The sequence below is a fragment of the Schistocerca gregaria genome, chromosome 2 (assembly GCF_023897955.1).
Source record: "Schistocerca gregaria isolate iqSchGreg1 chromosome 2, iqSchGreg1.2, whole genome shotgun sequence".
Classification (NCBI taxonomy): Eukaryota; Metazoa; Arthropoda; class Insecta; order Orthoptera; family Acrididae; genus Schistocerca; species Schistocerca gregaria.
Window position 1 is genome coordinate 971,284,939 of NC_064921.1, and position 15,355 is coordinate 971,300,293.

General features: G+C 42.7%; 24 non-coding genes across 24 annotated transcripts; 12 read left to right on the forward strand and 12 right to left on the reverse strand.

Annotated features, from left to right (window-relative positions):
• The first annotated feature begins 6,403 nt into the window (after positions 1 to 6,403).
• On the forward strand, positions 6,404 to 6,492 carry Trnay-gua (transfer RNA tyrosine (anticodon GUA)). Its single transcript is given in 2 exon segments — positions 6,404 to 6,440; positions 6,457 to 6,492. It is a non-coding gene; the product is annotated as a tRNA-Tyr (tRNA).
• A 358-nt stretch (positions 6,493 to 6,850) lies between these two features.
• On the reverse strand, positions 6,851 to 6,922 carry Trnaq-cug (transfer RNA glutamine (anticodon CUG)). Its single transcript has one exon. It is a non-coding gene; the product is annotated as a tRNA-Gln (tRNA).
• A 247-nt stretch (positions 6,923 to 7,169) lies between these two features.
• On the forward strand, positions 7,170 to 7,258 carry Trnay-gua (transfer RNA tyrosine (anticodon GUA)). The gene is given in 2 exon segments: positions 7,170 to 7,206; positions 7,223 to 7,258. It is a non-coding gene; the product is annotated as a tRNA-Tyr (tRNA).
• A 358-nt stretch (positions 7,259 to 7,616) lies between these two features.
• Positions 7,617 to 7,688, reverse strand: Trnaq-cug (transfer RNA glutamine (anticodon CUG)). The gene has a single exon. It is a non-coding gene; the product is annotated as a tRNA-Gln (tRNA).
• A 247-nt stretch (positions 7,689 to 7,935) lies between these two features.
• Positions 7,936 to 8,024, forward strand: Trnay-gua (transfer RNA tyrosine (anticodon GUA)). The gene is given in 2 exon segments: positions 7,936 to 7,972; positions 7,989 to 8,024. It is a non-coding gene; the product is annotated as a tRNA-Tyr (tRNA).
• A 358-nt stretch (positions 8,025 to 8,382) lies between these two features.
• On the reverse strand, positions 8,383 to 8,454 carry Trnaq-cug (transfer RNA glutamine (anticodon CUG)). Its single transcript has one exon. It is a non-coding gene; the product is annotated as a tRNA-Gln (tRNA).
• A 247-nt stretch (positions 8,455 to 8,701) lies between these two features.
• Positions 8,702 to 8,790, forward strand: Trnay-gua (transfer RNA tyrosine (anticodon GUA)). Its single transcript is given in 2 exon segments — positions 8,702 to 8,738; positions 8,755 to 8,790. It is a non-coding gene; the product is annotated as a tRNA-Tyr (tRNA).
• Positions 8,791 to 9,148: 358 nt separating this feature from the next.
• Positions 9,149 to 9,220, reverse strand: Trnaq-cug (transfer RNA glutamine (anticodon CUG)). Its single transcript has one exon. It is a non-coding gene; the product is annotated as a tRNA-Gln (tRNA).
• Positions 9,221 to 9,467: 247 nt separating this feature from the next.
• On the forward strand, positions 9,468 to 9,556 carry Trnay-gua (transfer RNA tyrosine (anticodon GUA)). The gene is given in 2 exon segments: positions 9,468 to 9,504; positions 9,521 to 9,556. It is a non-coding gene; the product is annotated as a tRNA-Tyr (tRNA).
• A 358-nt stretch (positions 9,557 to 9,914) lies between these two features.
• Positions 9,915 to 9,986, reverse strand: Trnaq-cug (transfer RNA glutamine (anticodon CUG)). The gene has a single exon. It is a non-coding gene; the product is annotated as a tRNA-Gln (tRNA).
• Positions 9,987 to 10,233: 247 nt separating this feature from the next.
• Trnay-gua (transfer RNA tyrosine (anticodon GUA)) lies at positions 10,234 to 10,322 on the forward strand. The gene is given in 2 exon segments: positions 10,234 to 10,270; positions 10,287 to 10,322. It is a non-coding gene; the product is annotated as a tRNA-Tyr (tRNA).
• Positions 10,323 to 10,680: 358 nt separating this feature from the next.
• Positions 10,681 to 10,752, reverse strand: Trnaq-cug (transfer RNA glutamine (anticodon CUG)). The gene has a single exon. It is a non-coding gene; the product is annotated as a tRNA-Gln (tRNA).
• A 247-nt stretch (positions 10,753 to 10,999) lies between these two features.
• Trnay-gua (transfer RNA tyrosine (anticodon GUA)) lies at positions 11,000 to 11,088 on the forward strand. The gene is given in 2 exon segments: positions 11,000 to 11,036; positions 11,053 to 11,088. It is a non-coding gene; the product is annotated as a tRNA-Tyr (tRNA).
• Positions 11,089 to 11,446: 358 nt separating this feature from the next.
• Trnaq-cug (transfer RNA glutamine (anticodon CUG)) lies at positions 11,447 to 11,518 on the reverse strand. The gene has a single exon. It is a non-coding gene; the product is annotated as a tRNA-Gln (tRNA).
• A 247-nt stretch (positions 11,519 to 11,765) lies between these two features.
• Trnay-gua (transfer RNA tyrosine (anticodon GUA)) lies at positions 11,766 to 11,854 on the forward strand. The gene is given in 2 exon segments: positions 11,766 to 11,802; positions 11,819 to 11,854. It is a non-coding gene; the product is annotated as a tRNA-Tyr (tRNA).
• Positions 11,855 to 12,212: 358 nt separating this feature from the next.
• Positions 12,213 to 12,284, reverse strand: Trnaq-cug (transfer RNA glutamine (anticodon CUG)). The gene has a single exon. It is a non-coding gene; the product is annotated as a tRNA-Gln (tRNA).
• Positions 12,285 to 12,531: 247 nt separating this feature from the next.
• Trnay-gua (transfer RNA tyrosine (anticodon GUA)) lies at positions 12,532 to 12,620 on the forward strand. Its single transcript is given in 2 exon segments — positions 12,532 to 12,568; positions 12,585 to 12,620. It is a non-coding gene; the product is annotated as a tRNA-Tyr (tRNA).
• Positions 12,621 to 12,978: 358 nt separating this feature from the next.
• Positions 12,979 to 13,050, reverse strand: Trnaq-cug (transfer RNA glutamine (anticodon CUG)). Its single transcript has one exon. It is a non-coding gene; the product is annotated as a tRNA-Gln (tRNA).
• Positions 13,051 to 13,297: 247 nt separating this feature from the next.
• Trnay-gua (transfer RNA tyrosine (anticodon GUA)) lies at positions 13,298 to 13,386 on the forward strand. The gene is given in 2 exon segments: positions 13,298 to 13,334; positions 13,351 to 13,386. It is a non-coding gene; the product is annotated as a tRNA-Tyr (tRNA).
• Positions 13,387 to 13,743: 357 nt separating this feature from the next.
• Trnaq-cug (transfer RNA glutamine (anticodon CUG)) lies at positions 13,744 to 13,815 on the reverse strand. Its single transcript has one exon. It is a non-coding gene; the product is annotated as a tRNA-Gln (tRNA).
• Positions 13,816 to 14,062: 247 nt separating this feature from the next.
• On the forward strand, positions 14,063 to 14,151 carry Trnay-gua (transfer RNA tyrosine (anticodon GUA)). Its single transcript is given in 2 exon segments — positions 14,063 to 14,099; positions 14,116 to 14,151. It is a non-coding gene; the product is annotated as a tRNA-Tyr (tRNA).
• Positions 14,152 to 14,508: 357 nt separating this feature from the next.
• On the reverse strand, positions 14,509 to 14,580 carry Trnaq-cug (transfer RNA glutamine (anticodon CUG)). The gene has a single exon. It is a non-coding gene; the product is annotated as a tRNA-Gln (tRNA).
• Positions 14,581 to 14,827: 247 nt separating this feature from the next.
• On the forward strand, positions 14,828 to 14,916 carry Trnay-gua (transfer RNA tyrosine (anticodon GUA)). The gene is given in 2 exon segments: positions 14,828 to 14,864; positions 14,881 to 14,916. It is a non-coding gene; the product is annotated as a tRNA-Tyr (tRNA).
• A 358-nt stretch (positions 14,917 to 15,274) lies between these two features.
• On the reverse strand, positions 15,275 to 15,346 carry Trnaq-cug (transfer RNA glutamine (anticodon CUG)). Its single transcript has one exon. It is a non-coding gene; the product is annotated as a tRNA-Gln (tRNA).
• Positions 15,347 to 15,355: the final 9 nt, after the last annotated feature.

A 15,355-nucleotide genomic window follows, 5' to 3' on the forward strand; every position in this document is an offset into this window, starting at 1 on the left:
CGCCATTTTTTTTTTTTATTTTTTTTTTTTTAGTGCCGCCCGCGTGGCAGGCGAGCATTCTACCACTTTTTTTTTTTTTTTTTTTTTTTTTTTTTTTTTTTTTTTTTTTTTTTTTTTTTGTAAGGAACTTGGCAGCATGAGGCAGGCGGAGGCAAAGCGGGCAGGGGTCAAAATCTCGAGGCCTGGCCGCGATGTCTCCACCCAGTCCTGTTGCTGAGGCGTGTCTTTATCATAGTTTTCAATAAGAAATTTTACAACTTGTGTATACGTAGATATATGCTGTTTTGCCTTCGAAATCCTGAACCAAAAGATGCTTCATTTGAAACAAAAAATTTATGTCATGCCGAGGCAATAGAGATTGAAGGTTATAGCTTTAGTGCTTTTTTTTTTTTTTTTTTTTTTTTCTCATCCACTGCTTCTCGGCAACCTAGCATACTTCTTTGTAATATATAATAAAGTTGTGGGAATAGTGGACCCTGAACCTGTATATTATTTTTTTAAATTTCTGTTTAGTTTTTTTTTTATTGTTATTATTATTATTTTTGTTTGTTTGTTATTTTTGTATTGTAAAAGAAAAATCTTCATGGAATGTGAAGAAGGAATTTTATGTTAAGGCACTAATTCCATAGCCTCCTTTCCTTCTTGAGATTAATAATAATAATAAAAAAGTATGTTCCCTTCCATGGAAACAAATGAGACTTCCTTCTCAGTCATAAAATGAATGTATAAGAAAACAATTTATCTTTAACCCTGCGATACTGGCTTTCGGCTTCGGCTTCTTCTGTGCAATAAACAAAATAGCCTTCTTTGCCAGCAGAAGATAAGTGATTGTAATATGAAACTGTAAAAGTGTACTTCTCCCCAATTGTTTTTGTTTAAGCGTCGTTTCGCTTAAATAAACGATTTTTGTTTATCTCGTTGGCTTGTCAACCAATGCCCAGTCGCTCGAATACAATTTTAAGCATATTGCCGTAGTTTTTCTTGTGGTCTTTATATTTCAGGGCGTTATAAAAAGCACACTTCAAGTACATGTAAAAATCAGTGGAATTGTCATTTCCCAGGTGATTAATTACGTAATTCACATAGTGTCCCATTAACCAATGGACCGAGTTGTTTTTTGCTGCTGGAAAATAGCAAGTCTGAGGCCTGAGGAAAGTAACAGGGGGAAAATTTTCCACCGAAGATCTCGTAAGAAAAGCCAGTTGTTCCCTAATCCAATTACAGAGTTGTAGATTGCCACCGCACGTGAATCTGTGCACTAACGTGTCGATCAATTTACATTTGAGACATAGGTTCGTGTCGCTAACGCCGATTGCATGTAACCTTTCATTGGTGCTTACGGTCTCATTCACTGTTTTATACCACGCTGACTTGACGTCCGATGGTAGACCACGCATATTAATATTTTTCCATATGGCGTCCCAATCAGTGTGTGGGTATTTACTTTCCAATTCGTTTCTCCCCTCCATTTTCTTTCGATGGGACAGAATATCGCGGGCCGTGATCCGTCGTGAGTTGATGATGACACCGCCGAGATAGCTGAATTCCACAAAATATACACGAACGTACTGGAGCCGGTTATTTATTTTTTGCACATTCACCGGCGCCTGTAAACTGGCAGGCCTGACAACTTCAAATAATTTAGTTGTAATGCTATCAGCGTGGTCGCTAAGGATAGTGGCGGTCCTTTTTATAAAAAGCGCAGACGCCTTATTTCTGATGTCAACTAACCCCAAACCTCCATTCCTGGGATCTAAGGTCGCAGTTTTTGCGTCGACTCTGAATATATCCCCTCTCCAAAGATAGCTGGCAATGGTAGACATTATCTTTTTTCCAATCATTTTCGGTAGTGGGAAGATCTGTGCTATAAAGTAACTCCTGGAGAGAATGCAGTGGTTAATGAAAATCACCCTCTGAACTTGGTTCAAGTTACGGTGGAGGTTTTCTCTTGTTGTTCCAAGAAGTTGTCCCGACGTATTTCTCCAATTGATAGCTGCCATTTTTAACGGACAAGGTGTCAGTGTTATTCCTAGTGCTTTGCATTGGGTGACCATTGTGGCCCAGGCTAAGGTGGTATGTTGAAAACCCCGCAGGTTTAGGAGTTTGCTTTTGTTTGCGTTGACACCTGCTCCGGAGACTCTACAGTACTTTTTAATTAGCGTTTCCAATTTCAAAATGTCGTCGGGATTTCGCAGGACGACTCCGACATCATCGGCATAGGCGTTTATGACTGTTCGGTGACCAGATAATGTGATGCCAGTTAGAGTGGCATGAACACTGCGGAGGAAAGGTTCTAATGAAAGCACGAATAGGAACATGGAGAGGGGGCTTCCTTGAGGAACGCCGCGCCTGATCTGAATCTGCTTTGTCCTCTGGCAGTTAACTGATATACAAGCGCTGATGCCTGTTGCAACATTGCTGATCACACTTACGACTCGCTCATTAAAACCTATTTTGTTCAGTGTGGCACTAAGGAATCTATGATCCACACGATCAAATGCTTTCTGGAAGTCAATAAACATGATAGCACATTTTATGGTGGTCACAGCAGTGATGGCAATTATATCTCTATATTCAGCTATGCTTTTGAAAATGCTCTTGGTAGGCACACAGGACTGGTATGGACTTACTATCTTTTTGGCCAACTGAGAGAGTCTGTTGTTTAAAATTCTGCCGATGATTTTATAATCAGAGTTTAACAGGGAGATAGGACGAAAGTTGTTGAGGTTTCTTTTTGCAGCATTTTTTGGGATTAGTACTATTGTGCTCTCTTTAAAAACAGCAGGTAAATGCTTTCCCTGAAGCACCTCGTTCGTCATTCGGGTAAACATGTCACCAATCAGTGGCCAGTATCGTTTATAAAATTCAACAGGCAAACCATCCGGTCCCGGCGATTTCCTCAGAGGAGATTTGCAGATGATTCTGTGGATATCTTCGTTAGTACACTCAACGAGAAGGTCTTCGTTTTCCTCGTCCGAGACCTGTGGAGCTATGTAACTAAGGAACTCATCGAAGGACTCTTCACATACCGGGTTGGCAGTGTATAGGTCTTCGTAATATTTGTGCACTGCATTGACGATGTCTCTCTGAGTCGTGAGTGTCTCGCCAGTTTCAGACTGAAGTCCATCAATGAAGGTGCGTCTCCTGTTTCTTTCGTGCTTCAGTAGATGGTACAAGGAAGCATGTTCATCCTCCACGACTGTCTTAGCCTTGGATTTTAATTTCAGACCCTCCATCTGCTGTCTTTTAAGACTGAGCAATTTGGCCTTAGTTTGCTTGATATCTGCCAGACGGACGTTGGAAGTGTTTGCCTGCTCATATAAATTTCGCAGCATGGTATAATAAAATTCGATGGAATTTTTCAAGTCTTTCGATCGTTGTACACTATACTGGATGAGAACTTTTCTCAGTTTAGGCTTTGCCCTGTTGCACCACCAGTCTAGTACTGAGACGTGTCTATCTGCAGAGCGGAGGCACAATGCCCACGCTTCTGTCAAACTTTCTTCTAATCCGTCGTCCTGCATCAGTGACGTATTAAGGTGCCATGAACTTCTAAAACGGCGAGTGGGTTGCGCAGTAAGGTTGATGGAAGCTAGCACGGAGCTATGATCAGAAAAGTAAACTGGAATCGTCTCTGCTTTAATGAAGGAGCTAGCTAGACTTTGCGATATGTAGAGTCTGTCGATCCTGCTACGTGAGTGAGGACCTAGGAATGTAAATGCCACAAAAGTGGGATACATTATTTCCCAAGCATCTTTAAGCTGTAAAACAGTGACGAAACGCTTCAGTTCACTGCAGTTATTAAAATTCGGAACCTGGTCTTTCTTATTTATCACACAATTAAAATCACCGCCTATTATAAGATCTTTTGGGTTTTTCCGTAATAAATAAATGATTTCTTCTTTATAGAACTGTGCTCTTTCCATTCTATTGGATGTGCCGGAAGGGGCATACAGATTGATAAGGGTAGAACCAAAGACTTTTATACCTATCGCTCTGCCGGAGTCCAACCTCTCGATATCCGAGACAGGAATCCCCTCCCTGACTAAAATTGCTGTACCGACGTTGGTGTCAAGTGAGACATTTAAAATCGCCAAATATCCAGGCACTGTAAGATTAGTCAGCACTACTTCCTGTAGGAAAGCAATGTCCGTCCCTGACTCATATAAATAATCCTTGAGCGCTGTAACTTTAGTCACGGATGTAATCCTGTTAATATTGATAGTCGTAATTGTATATGCCTGGGACATTTAGTATGCATAAAAAGTAAATAAGTGATTAAAAAGATAACAAAATATTAATAAAAAAAAAAGAAAAGAGATGTGCAGCTTCTAGAAGAGAGAAACGACTCCGCTTAAACAAACATCTAAAAGAATAGTCAGTATTTGAAGCTCGGTAAACACTTCATCTGGTTCCTCTGAAATATGACTAAGACAGTAGTACAATTAGAAATGAAACTGGTTCAACAAAATCCCTTTTTTTTTTTTCATCTTACAGCCTCATTTTGGTGCAGGATTCCGAACATCTCGGGTTTTAGTTTTACCGAGGGGCTTTGCATCACTAATGTCACTTGAAGGTACCTCCTTAGGTCTTTCCGTGATGATTTCATACAAGACGTTCTTGGCCGTCGCTTCCTCTTGTGCTGGTTGTTGTTTGCTTTGGTTACGGGAAGCTTTGAGAGTAGGTAGCGGTTTGAGTCGGCGTCTTCGGACATCTTGGTTCAACGCGCCGTCATTCGGATTGTCTATCTTTACCACCGTTGTGACCGAAGCTGCCTCAACAGCGTCCTTTTTACGAGTGCCATTTCCTTGTTCTTCCGTCACTAGCTCCAGAGCACTGACTGAGTCGGCGGTTTGTGGGTCTGTAAGTTCTTGAGTTGGGTTCCGCTCCGTCACCTCTTGTGCTTCGGAGTGCGCCTCTTCCGTCTCCGCGACAATCGTTACTGCGTCCCCTCCGTGGACCGTTTGTACCTGTTCAGCCGCCGACAGCGGCCGGGTTGCCTCAGCGGCTGTCGTCACGTCAATACATGTACTGTTTGTTTCCTCGAGCACATCCGCATTACACTGCTTCTGCTTGCGGATGGAAGGCGAATTACGGGCGGACTCGCCGTCCGAGCCGTCATCGGTCGTTTCCAACGGTCGCTTCTTATTCTGGAGATCGCAATCGGGAACAGAAGGGTGTGATGTAATGACGCTCAGGGGAGGGAACTCCGTAGTAGTTATGGCGGGCACTGCAGAAGTACATGCACCACTGTCGTTAACCGAAAGAAGGGAAGTGCTATTTGGTAAGACATCGCTGAGGGTCAGTTTTTGACGCTGTGTTAGATTGTTCCTAAGAACAAAAACACGGCGCGGACAATCTTGTCGGAAATGACCTGTCTCATTGCAAATATTGCACGTGCGCTCCTGACCAGAATACACAACATGTGCTTTATGGCCTGCAACGGATATATGGGACGGAATGTTGGCTTTCACCTCCATTTCAACGGATCTAATGCCATTAAAACACTGTATCTTGTATAGCTTCGACCATCTTTCGTTATAGATAGATTTAACTTCGCCATATTTAGATAGAGCGTCCTTGATCAACTGATTATCAATTTCAATTGGAACATTCAAAATCCTGACATTGGTGTACATGATATCAGCTTTTCGTACAGAGACATTACTTTTTGAACCGTCTCGATGAACAAATTCGACGGAATTACCCCATTTTGCAAGCAACTTATCGACTGTCACTGAGTTCAGAAATTTAACAAAAACACAGTATTTTTCAGCATCTAATTGCGTGGTATGAACAGAGTCAGAATTAATACCGATTACCTCAGTCAGCCAATCGTGGATTTCCAGCGCAGTGGGTTGGACCGGCCGTGTTCCTTTCTCGAACGAGAAGACTAAAGTATTCTTCCTGACGGTGTCAGACATGGTCGTCGGTTCCGACGAAATTCCGGCAACAACCGAAATTGCGGCGAAGCACGAAACGTGGAACGGACGAAAGCACTATAAAAACACTTATCAGAGACACCACTCAAAAAATAACAGCGAAAATGTACAGCTAACTTCACGTAAACACCAAACACCGGCGATAGCGCTAACGTACGCGGAGTAAACAACAAGCACGTCCGACCGCGGCGACGGCTAAAGCCAGAATGGAACCAGACAGCAGGATAAGACTCGTAATACACTTAGCAGTCCTCTGACATACTTCAGACACTTCCTACTTGCATATTTTAACCTAATCGACACCATCGAGCATTATAAAACTTAATCTGGGCAATGTTTGCAGTTGCAGCCGATGATTGCATTTCCTGTGCGTCTATATGGCCGCGCTGAGTAGCAGTGTGTGCAGACGGCAGACAGAGACGGACATAAAGCAATGAGTAGGAATAAGAGAGTATACAGAGCCTCTGGTAGCTCAGTTGGTAGAGCGGTGGACTGTAGTGGAGGATTCACAGTTATCCATAGGTCGCTGGTTCAAATCCGGCCCAGAGGACTGTTTTTCTAATCTCATCAGCAAAGAGGCTCCAGAGAATGCTCACTGAGTCAGAACCTCCCTATGTTTTAAACCTATTTTAAAGGAAATTCATTTGCTCAGCTTGTAATAGCTAGTTGATAATCATGGGATTTTTAACCTTCGTGGGATAATGATATTTCTTCGAATTATCGTAAAATTGCTTGCTCTTACAGGTATTACTCGTTTAATGTTCTATATAGGTCACGAAGTCGCACCAATATTCGGCCGTTTTATAGACGCATCGTTTTTTACACAAACGTAGAAACTAACGCCGTGAGCCTATTGCTGCTACTTCCTCAGCGAGAAACTCTTATTACACAAAATTTAGACTAAACGAAGGTTCCACCGAGATTCGAACTCGGATCGCTGGATTCAGAGTCCAGAGTGCTAACCGTTACACCATGGAACCAGACAGCAGGATAAGACTCGTAATACACTTAGCAGTCCTCTGACATACTTCAGACACTTCCTACTTGCATATTTTAACCTAATCGACACCATCGAGCATTATAAAACTTAATCTGGGCAATGTTTGCAGTTGCAGCCGATGATTGCATTTCCTGTGCGTCTATATGGCCGCGCTGAGTAGCAGTGTGTGCAGACGGCAGACAGGGACGGACGTAAAGCAATGAGTAGGAATAAGAAAGTATGCAGAGCCTCTGGTAGCTCAGTTGGTAGAGCGGTGGACTGTAGTGGAGGATTCACAGTTATCCATAGGTCGCTGGTTCAAATCCGGCCCAGAGGACTGTTTTTCTAATCTCATCAGCAAAGAGGCTCCAGAGAATGCCCACTGAGTCAGAACCTCCCTATGTTTTAAACCTATTTTAAAGGAAATTCATTTGCTCAGCTTGTAATAGCTAGTTGATAATCATGGGATTTTTAACCTTCGTGGGATAATGATATTTCTTCGAATTATCGTAAAATTGCTTGCTCTTACAGGTATTACTCGTTTAAAGTTCTATATAGGTCACAAAGTCGCACCAATATTCGGCCGTTTTATAGACGCATCGTTTTTCACACAAACGTAGAAACTAACGCCGTGAGCCTATTGCTGCTACTTCCTCAGCGAGAAACTCTTATTACAGAAAATTTAGACTAAACGAAGGTTCCACCGAGATTCGAACTCGGATCGCTGGATTCAGAGTCCAGAATGCTAACCGTTACACCATGGAACCAGACAGCAGGATAAGACTCGTAATACACTTAGCAGTCCTCTGACATACTTCAGACACTTCCTACTTGCATATTTTAACCTAATCGACACCATCGAGCATTATAAAACTTAATCTGGGCAATGTTTGCAGTTGCAGCCGATGATTGCATTTCCTGTGCGTCTATATGGCCGCGCTGAGTAGCAGTGTGTGCAGACGGCAGACAGGGACGGACGTAAAGCAATGAGTAGGAATAAGAAAGTAAACAGAGCCTCTGGTAGCTCAGTTGGTAGAGCGGTGGACTGTAGTGGAGGATTCACAGTTATCCATAGGTCGCTGGTTCAAATCCGGCCCAGAGGACTGTTTTTCTAATCTCATCAGCAAAGAGGCTCCAGAGAATGCCCACTGAGTCAGAACCTCCCTATGTTTTAAACCTATTTTAAAGGAAATTCATTTGCTCAGCTTGTAATAGCTAGTTGATAATCATGGGATTTTTAACCTTCGTGGGATAATGATATTTCTTCGAATTATCGTAAAATTGCTTGCTCTTACAGGTATTACTCGTTTAATGTTCTATATAGGTCACAAAGTCGCACCAATATTCGGCCGTTTTATAGACGCATCGTTTTTTACACAAACGTAGAAACTAACGCCGTGAGCCTATTGCTGCTACTTCCTCAGCGAGAAACTCTTATTACAGAAAATTTAGACTAAACGAAGGTTCCACCGAGATTCGAACTCGGATCGCTGGATTCAGAGTCCAGAGTGCTAACCGTTACACCATGGAACCAGACAGCAGGATAAGACTCGTAATACACTTAGCAGTCCTCTGACATACTTCAGACACTTCCTACTTGCATATTTTAACCTAATCGACACCATCGAGCATTATAAAACTTAATCTGGGCAATGTTTGCAGTTGCAGCCGATGATTGCATTTCCTGTGCGTCTATATGGCCGCGCTGAGTAGCAGTGTGTGCAGACGGCAGACAGGGACGGACGTAAAGCAATGAGTAGGAATAAGAAAGTATACAGAGCCTCTGGTAGCTCAGTTGGTAGAGCGGTGGACTGTAGTGGAGGATTCACAGTTATCCATAGGTCGCTGGTACAAATCCGGCCCAGAGGACTGTTTTTCTAATCTCATCAGCAAAGAGGCTCCAGAGAATGCCCACTGAGTCAGAACCTCCCTATGTTTTAAACCTATTTTAAAGGAAATTCATTTGCTCAGCTTGTAATAGCTAGTTGATAATCATGGGATTTTTAACCTTCGTGGGATAATGATATTTCTTCGAATTATCGTAAAATTGCTTGCTCTTACAGGTATTACTCGTTTAATGTTCTATATAGGTCACAAAGTCGCACCAATATTCGGCCGTTTTATAGACGCATCGTTTTTTACACAAACGTAGAAACTAACGCCGTGAGCCTATTGCTGCTACTTCCTCAGCGAGAAACTCTTATTACAGAAAATTTAGACTAAACGAAGGTTCCACCGAGATTCGAACTCGGATCGCTGGATTCAGAGTCCAGAGTGCTCACCGTTACACCATGGAACCAGACAGCAGGATAAGACTCGTAATACACTTAGCAGTCCTCTGACATACTTCAGACACTTCCTACTTGCATATTTTAACCTAATCGACACCATCGAGCATTATAAAACTTATTCTGGGCAATGTTTGCAGTTGCAGCCGATGATTGCATTTCCTGTGCGTCTATATGGCCGCGCTGAGTAGCAGTGTGTGCAGACGGCAGACAGGGTCGGACGTAAAGCAATGAGTAGGAATAAGAAAGTATACAGAGCCTCTGGTAGCTCAGTTGGTAGAGCGGTGGACTGTAGTGGAGGATTCACAGGTATCCATAGGTCGCTGGTTCAAATCCGGCCCAGAGGACTGTTTTTCTAATCTCATCAGCAAAGAGGCTCCAGAGAATGCCCACTGAGTCAGAACCTCCCTATGTTTTAAACCTATTTTAAAGGAAATTCATTTGCTCAGCTTGTAATAGCTAGTTGATAATCATGGGATTTTTAACCTTCGTGGGATAATGATATTTCTTCGAATTATCGTAAAATTGCTTGCTCTTACAGGTATTACTCGTTTAATGTTCTATATAGGTCACAAAGTCGCACCAATATTCGGCCGTTTTATAGACGCATCGTTTTTTACACAAACGTAGAAACTAACGCCGTGAGCCTATTGCTGCTACTTCCTCAGCGAGAAACTCTTATTACAGAAAATTTAGACTAAACGAAGGTTCCACCGAGATTCGAACTCGGATCGCTGGATTCAGAGTCCAGAGTGCTAACCGTTACACCATGGAACCAGACAGCAGGATAAGACTCGTAATACACTTAGCAGTCCTCTGACATACTTCAGACACTTCCTACTTGCATATTTTAACCTAATCGACACCATCGAGCATTATAAAACTTAATCTGGGCAATGTTTGCAGTTGCAGCCGATGATTGCATTTCCTGTGCGTCTATATGGCCGCGCTGAGTAGCAGTGTGTGCAGACGGCAGACAGGGACGGACATAAAGCAATGAGTAGGAATAAGAGAGTATACAGAGCCTCTGGTAGCTCAGTTGGTAGAGCGGTGGACTGTAGTGGAGGATTCACAGTTATCCATAGGTCGCTGGTTCAAATCCGGCCCAGAGGACTGTTTTTCTAATCTCATCAGCAAAGAGGCTCCAGAGAATGCTCACTGAGTTAGAACCTCCCTATGTTTTAAACCTATTTTAAAGGAAATTCATTTGCTCAGCTTGTAATAGCTAGTTGATAATCATGGGATTTTTAACCTTCGTGGGATAATGATATTTCTTCGAATTATCGTAAAATTGCTTGCTCTTACAGGTATTACTCGTTTAATGTTCTATATAGGTCACAAAGTCGCACCAATATTCGGCCGTTTTATAGACGCATCGTTTTTTACACAAACGTAGAAACTAACGCCGTGAGCCTATTGCTGCTACTTCCTCAGCGAGAAACTCTTATTACAGAAAATTTAGACTAAACGAAGGTTCCACCGAGATTCGAACTCGGATCGCTGGATTCAGAGTCCAGAGTGCTAACCGTTACACCATGGAACCAGACAGCAGGATAAGACTCGTAATACACTTAGCAGTCCTCTGACATACTTCAGACACTTCCTACTTGCATATTTTAACCTAATCGACACCATCGAGCATTATAAAACTTAATCTGGGCAATGTTTGCAGTTGCAGCCGATGATTGCATTTCCTGTGCGTCTATATGGCCGCGCTGAGTAGCAGTGTGTGCAGACGGCAGACAGGGACGGACGTAAAGCAATGAGTAGGAATAAGAAAGTATACAGAGCCTCTGGTAGCTCAGTTGGTAGAGCGGTGGACTGTAGTGGAGGATTCACAGTTATCCATAGGTCGCTGGTTCAAATCCGGCCCAGAGGACTGTTTTTCTAATCTCATCAGCAAAGAGGCTCCAGAGAATGCCCACTGAGTCAGAACCTCCCTATGTTCTAAACCTATTTTAAAGGAAATTCATTTGCTCAGCTTGTAATAGCTAGTTGATAATCATGGGATTTTTAACCTTCGTGGGATAATGATATTTCTTCGAATTATCGTAAAATTGCTTGCTCTTACAGGTATTACTCGTGTAATGTTCTATATAGGTCACAAAGTCGCACCAATATTCGGCCGTTTTATAGACGCATCGTTTTTTACACAAACGTAGAAACTAACGCCGTGAGCCCATTGCTGCTACTTCCTCAGCGAGAAACTCTTATTACAGAAAATTTAGACTAAACGAAGGTTCCACCGAGATTCGAACTCGGATCGCTGGATTCAGAGTCCAGAGTGCTAACCGTTACACCATGGAACCAGACAGCAGGATAAGACTCGTAATACACTTAGCAGTCCTCTGACATACTTCAGACACTTCCTACTTGCATATTTTAACCTAATCGACACCATCGAGCATTATAAAACTTAATCTGGGCAATGTTTGCAGTTGCAGCCGATGATTGCATTTCCTGTGCGTCTATATGGCCGCGCTGAGTAGCAGTGTGTGCAGACGGCAGACAGGGACGGACGTAAAGCAATGAGTAGGAATAAGAAAGTATACAGAGCCTCTGGTAGCTCAGTTGGTAGAGCGGTGGACTGTAGTGGAGGATTCACAGTTATCCATAGGTCGCTGGTTCAAATCTGGCCCAGAGGACTGTTTTTCTAATCTCATCAGCAAAGAGGCTCCAGAGAATGCCCACTGAGTCAGAACCTCCCTATGTTTTAAACCTATTTTAAAGGAAATTCATTTGCTCAGCTTGTAATAGCTAGTTGATAATCATGGGATTTTTAACCTTCGTGGGATAATGATATTTCTTCGAATTATCGTAAAATTGCTTGCTCTTACAGGTATTACTCGTTTAATGTTCTATATAGGTCACAAAGTCGCACCAATATTCGGCCGTTTTATAGACGCATCGTTTTTTACACAAACGTAGAAACTAACGCCGTGAGCCTATTGCTGCTACTTCCTCAGCGAGAAACTCATATTACAGAAAATTTAGACTAAACGAAGGTTCCACCGAGATTCGAACTCGGATCGCTAGATTCAGAGTCCAGAGTGCTAACCGTTACACCATGGAACCAGACAGCAGGATAAGACTCGTAATACACTTAGCAGTCCTCTGACATACTTCAGACACTTCCTACTTGCATATTTTAACCTAATCGACACCATCGAGCATTATAAAACTTAATCTGGGCAATGTTTGCAGTTGCAGCCGATGATTGCATTTCCTGTGCGTCTATATGGCCGCGCTGAGTAGCAGTGTGTGCAGACGGCAGACAGGGACGGACGTAAAGCAATGAGTAGGAATAAGAAGGTATACAGAGCCTCTGGTAGCTCAGTTGGTAGAGCGGTGGACTGTAGTGGAGGATTCACAGTTATCCATAGGTCGCTGGTTCAAATCCGGCCCAGAGGACTGTTTTTCTAATCTCATCAGCAAAGAGGCTCCAGAGAATGCCCATTGAGTCAGAACTTCCCTATGTTTTAAACCTATTTTAAAGGAAATTCATTTGCTCAGCTTGTAATAGCTAGTTGATAATCATGGGATTTTTAACCTTCGTGGGATAATGATATTTCTTCGAATTATCGTAAAATTGCTTGCTCTTACAGGTATTACTCGTTTAATGTTCTATATAGGTCACAAAGTCGCACCAATATTCGGCCGTTTTATAGACGCATCGTTTTTTACACAAACGTAGAAACTAATGCCGTGAGCCTATTGCTGCTACTTCCTCAGCGAGAAACTCTTATTACAGAAAATTTAGACTAAACGAAGGTTCCACCGAGATTCGAACTCGGATCGCTAGATTCAGAGTCCAGAGTGCTAACCGTTACACCATGGAACCAGACAGCAGGATAAGACTCGTAATACACTTAGCAGTCCTCTGACATACTTCAGACACTTCCTACTTGCATATGTTAACCTAATCGACACCATCGAGCATTATAAAACTTAATCTGGGCAATGTTTGCAGTTGCAGCCGATGATTGCATTTCCTGTGCGTCTATATGGCCGCACTGAGTAGCAGTGTGTGCAGACGGCAGACAGGGACGGACGTAAAGCAATGAGTAGGAATAAGAAAGTATACAGAGCCTCTGGTAGCTCAGTTGGTAGAGCGGTGGACTGTAGTGGAGGATTCACAGTTATCCATAGGTCGCTGGTTCAAATCCGGCCCAGAGGACTGTTTTTCTAATCTCATCAGCAAAGAGGCTCCAGAGAATGCTCTCTGATTCAGAACCTCCCTATGTTTAAACCTATTTTAAAGGAAATTCATTTGCTCAGCTTGTAATAGCTAGTTGATAATCATGGGATTTTTAACCTTCGTGGGATAATGATATTTCTTCGAATTATCGTAAAATTGCTTGCTCTTACAGGTATTACTCGTTTAATGTTCTATATAGGTCACAAAGTCGCACCAATATTCGGCCGTTTTATAGACGCATCGTTTTTTACACAAACGTAGAAACTAACGCCGTGAGCCTATTGCTGCTACTTCCTCAGCGAGAAACTCTTATTACAGAAAATTTAGACTAAACGAAGGTTCCACCGAGATTCGAACTCGGATCGCTGGATTCAGAGTCCAGAGTGCTAACCGTTACACCATGGAACCAGACAGCAGGATAAGACTCGTAATACACTTAGCAGTCCTCTGACATACTTCAGACCCTTCCTACTTGCATATTTTAACCTAATCGACACCATCGAGCATTATAAAACTTAATCTGGGCAATGTTTGCAGTTGCAGCCGATGATTGCATTTCCTGTGCGTCTATATGGCCGCGCTGAGTAGCAGTGTGTGCAGACGGCAGACAGGGACGGACGTAAAGCAATGAGTAGGAATAGGAAAGTATACAGAGCCTCTGGTAGCTCAGTTGGTAGAGCGGTGGACTGTAGTGGAGGATTCACAGTTATCCATAGGTCGCTGGTTCAAATCCGGCCCAGAGGACTGTTTTTCTAATCTCATCAGCAAAGAGGCTCCAGAGAATGCCCACTGAGTCAGAACCTCCCTATGTTTTAAACCTATTTTAAAGAAATTTATTTGCTCAGCTTGTAATAGCTAGTTGATAATCATGGGATTTTTAACCTTCGTGGGATAATGATATTTCTTCGAATTATCGTAAAATTGCTTGCTCTTACAGGTATTACTCGTTTAATGTTCTATATAGGTCACAAAGTCGCACCAATATTCGGCCGTTTTATAGACGCATCGTTTTTTACACAAACGTAGAAACTAACGCCGTGAGCCCATTGCTGCTACTTCCTCAGCGAGTAACTCTTATTACAGAAAATTTAGACTAAACGAAGGTTCCACCGAGATTCGAACTCGGATCGCTGGATTCAGAGTCCAGAGTGCTATCCGTTACACCATGGAACCAGACAGCAGGATAAGACTCGTAATACACTTAGCAGTCCTCTGACATACTTCAGACACTTCCTACTTGCATATTTTAACCTAATCGACACCATCGAGCATTATAAAACTTAATCTGGGCAATGTTTGCAGTTGCAGCCGATGATTGCATTTCCTGTGCGTCTATATGGCCGCGCTGAGTAGCAGTGTGTGCAGACGGCAGACAGGGACGGACGTAAAGCAATGAGTAGGAATAAGAAAGTATACAGAGCCTCTGGTAGCTCAGTTGGTAGAGCGGTGGACTGTAGTGGAGGATTCACAGTTATCCATAGGTCGCTGGTTCAAATCCGGCCCAGAGGACTGTTTTTCTAATCTCATCAGCAAAGAGGCTCCAGAGAATGCCCACTGAGTCAGAACCTCCCTATGTTTTAAACCTATTTTAAAGGAAATTCATTTGCTCAGCTTGTAATAGCTAGTTGATAATCATGGGATTTTTAACCTTCGTGGGATAATGATATTTCTTCGAATTATCGTAAAATTGCTTGCTCTTACAGGTATTACTCGTTTAATGTTCTATATAGGTCACAAAGTCGCACCAATATTCGGCCGTTTTATAGACGCATCGTTTTTTACACAAACGTAGAAACTAACGCCGTGAGCCTATTGCTGCTACTTCCTCAGCGAGAAACTCTTATTACAGAAAATTTAGACTAAACGAAGGTTCCACCGAGATTCGAACTCGGATCGCTGGATTCAGAGTCCAGAGTGCTAACCGTTACACCATGGAACCAGACAGCAG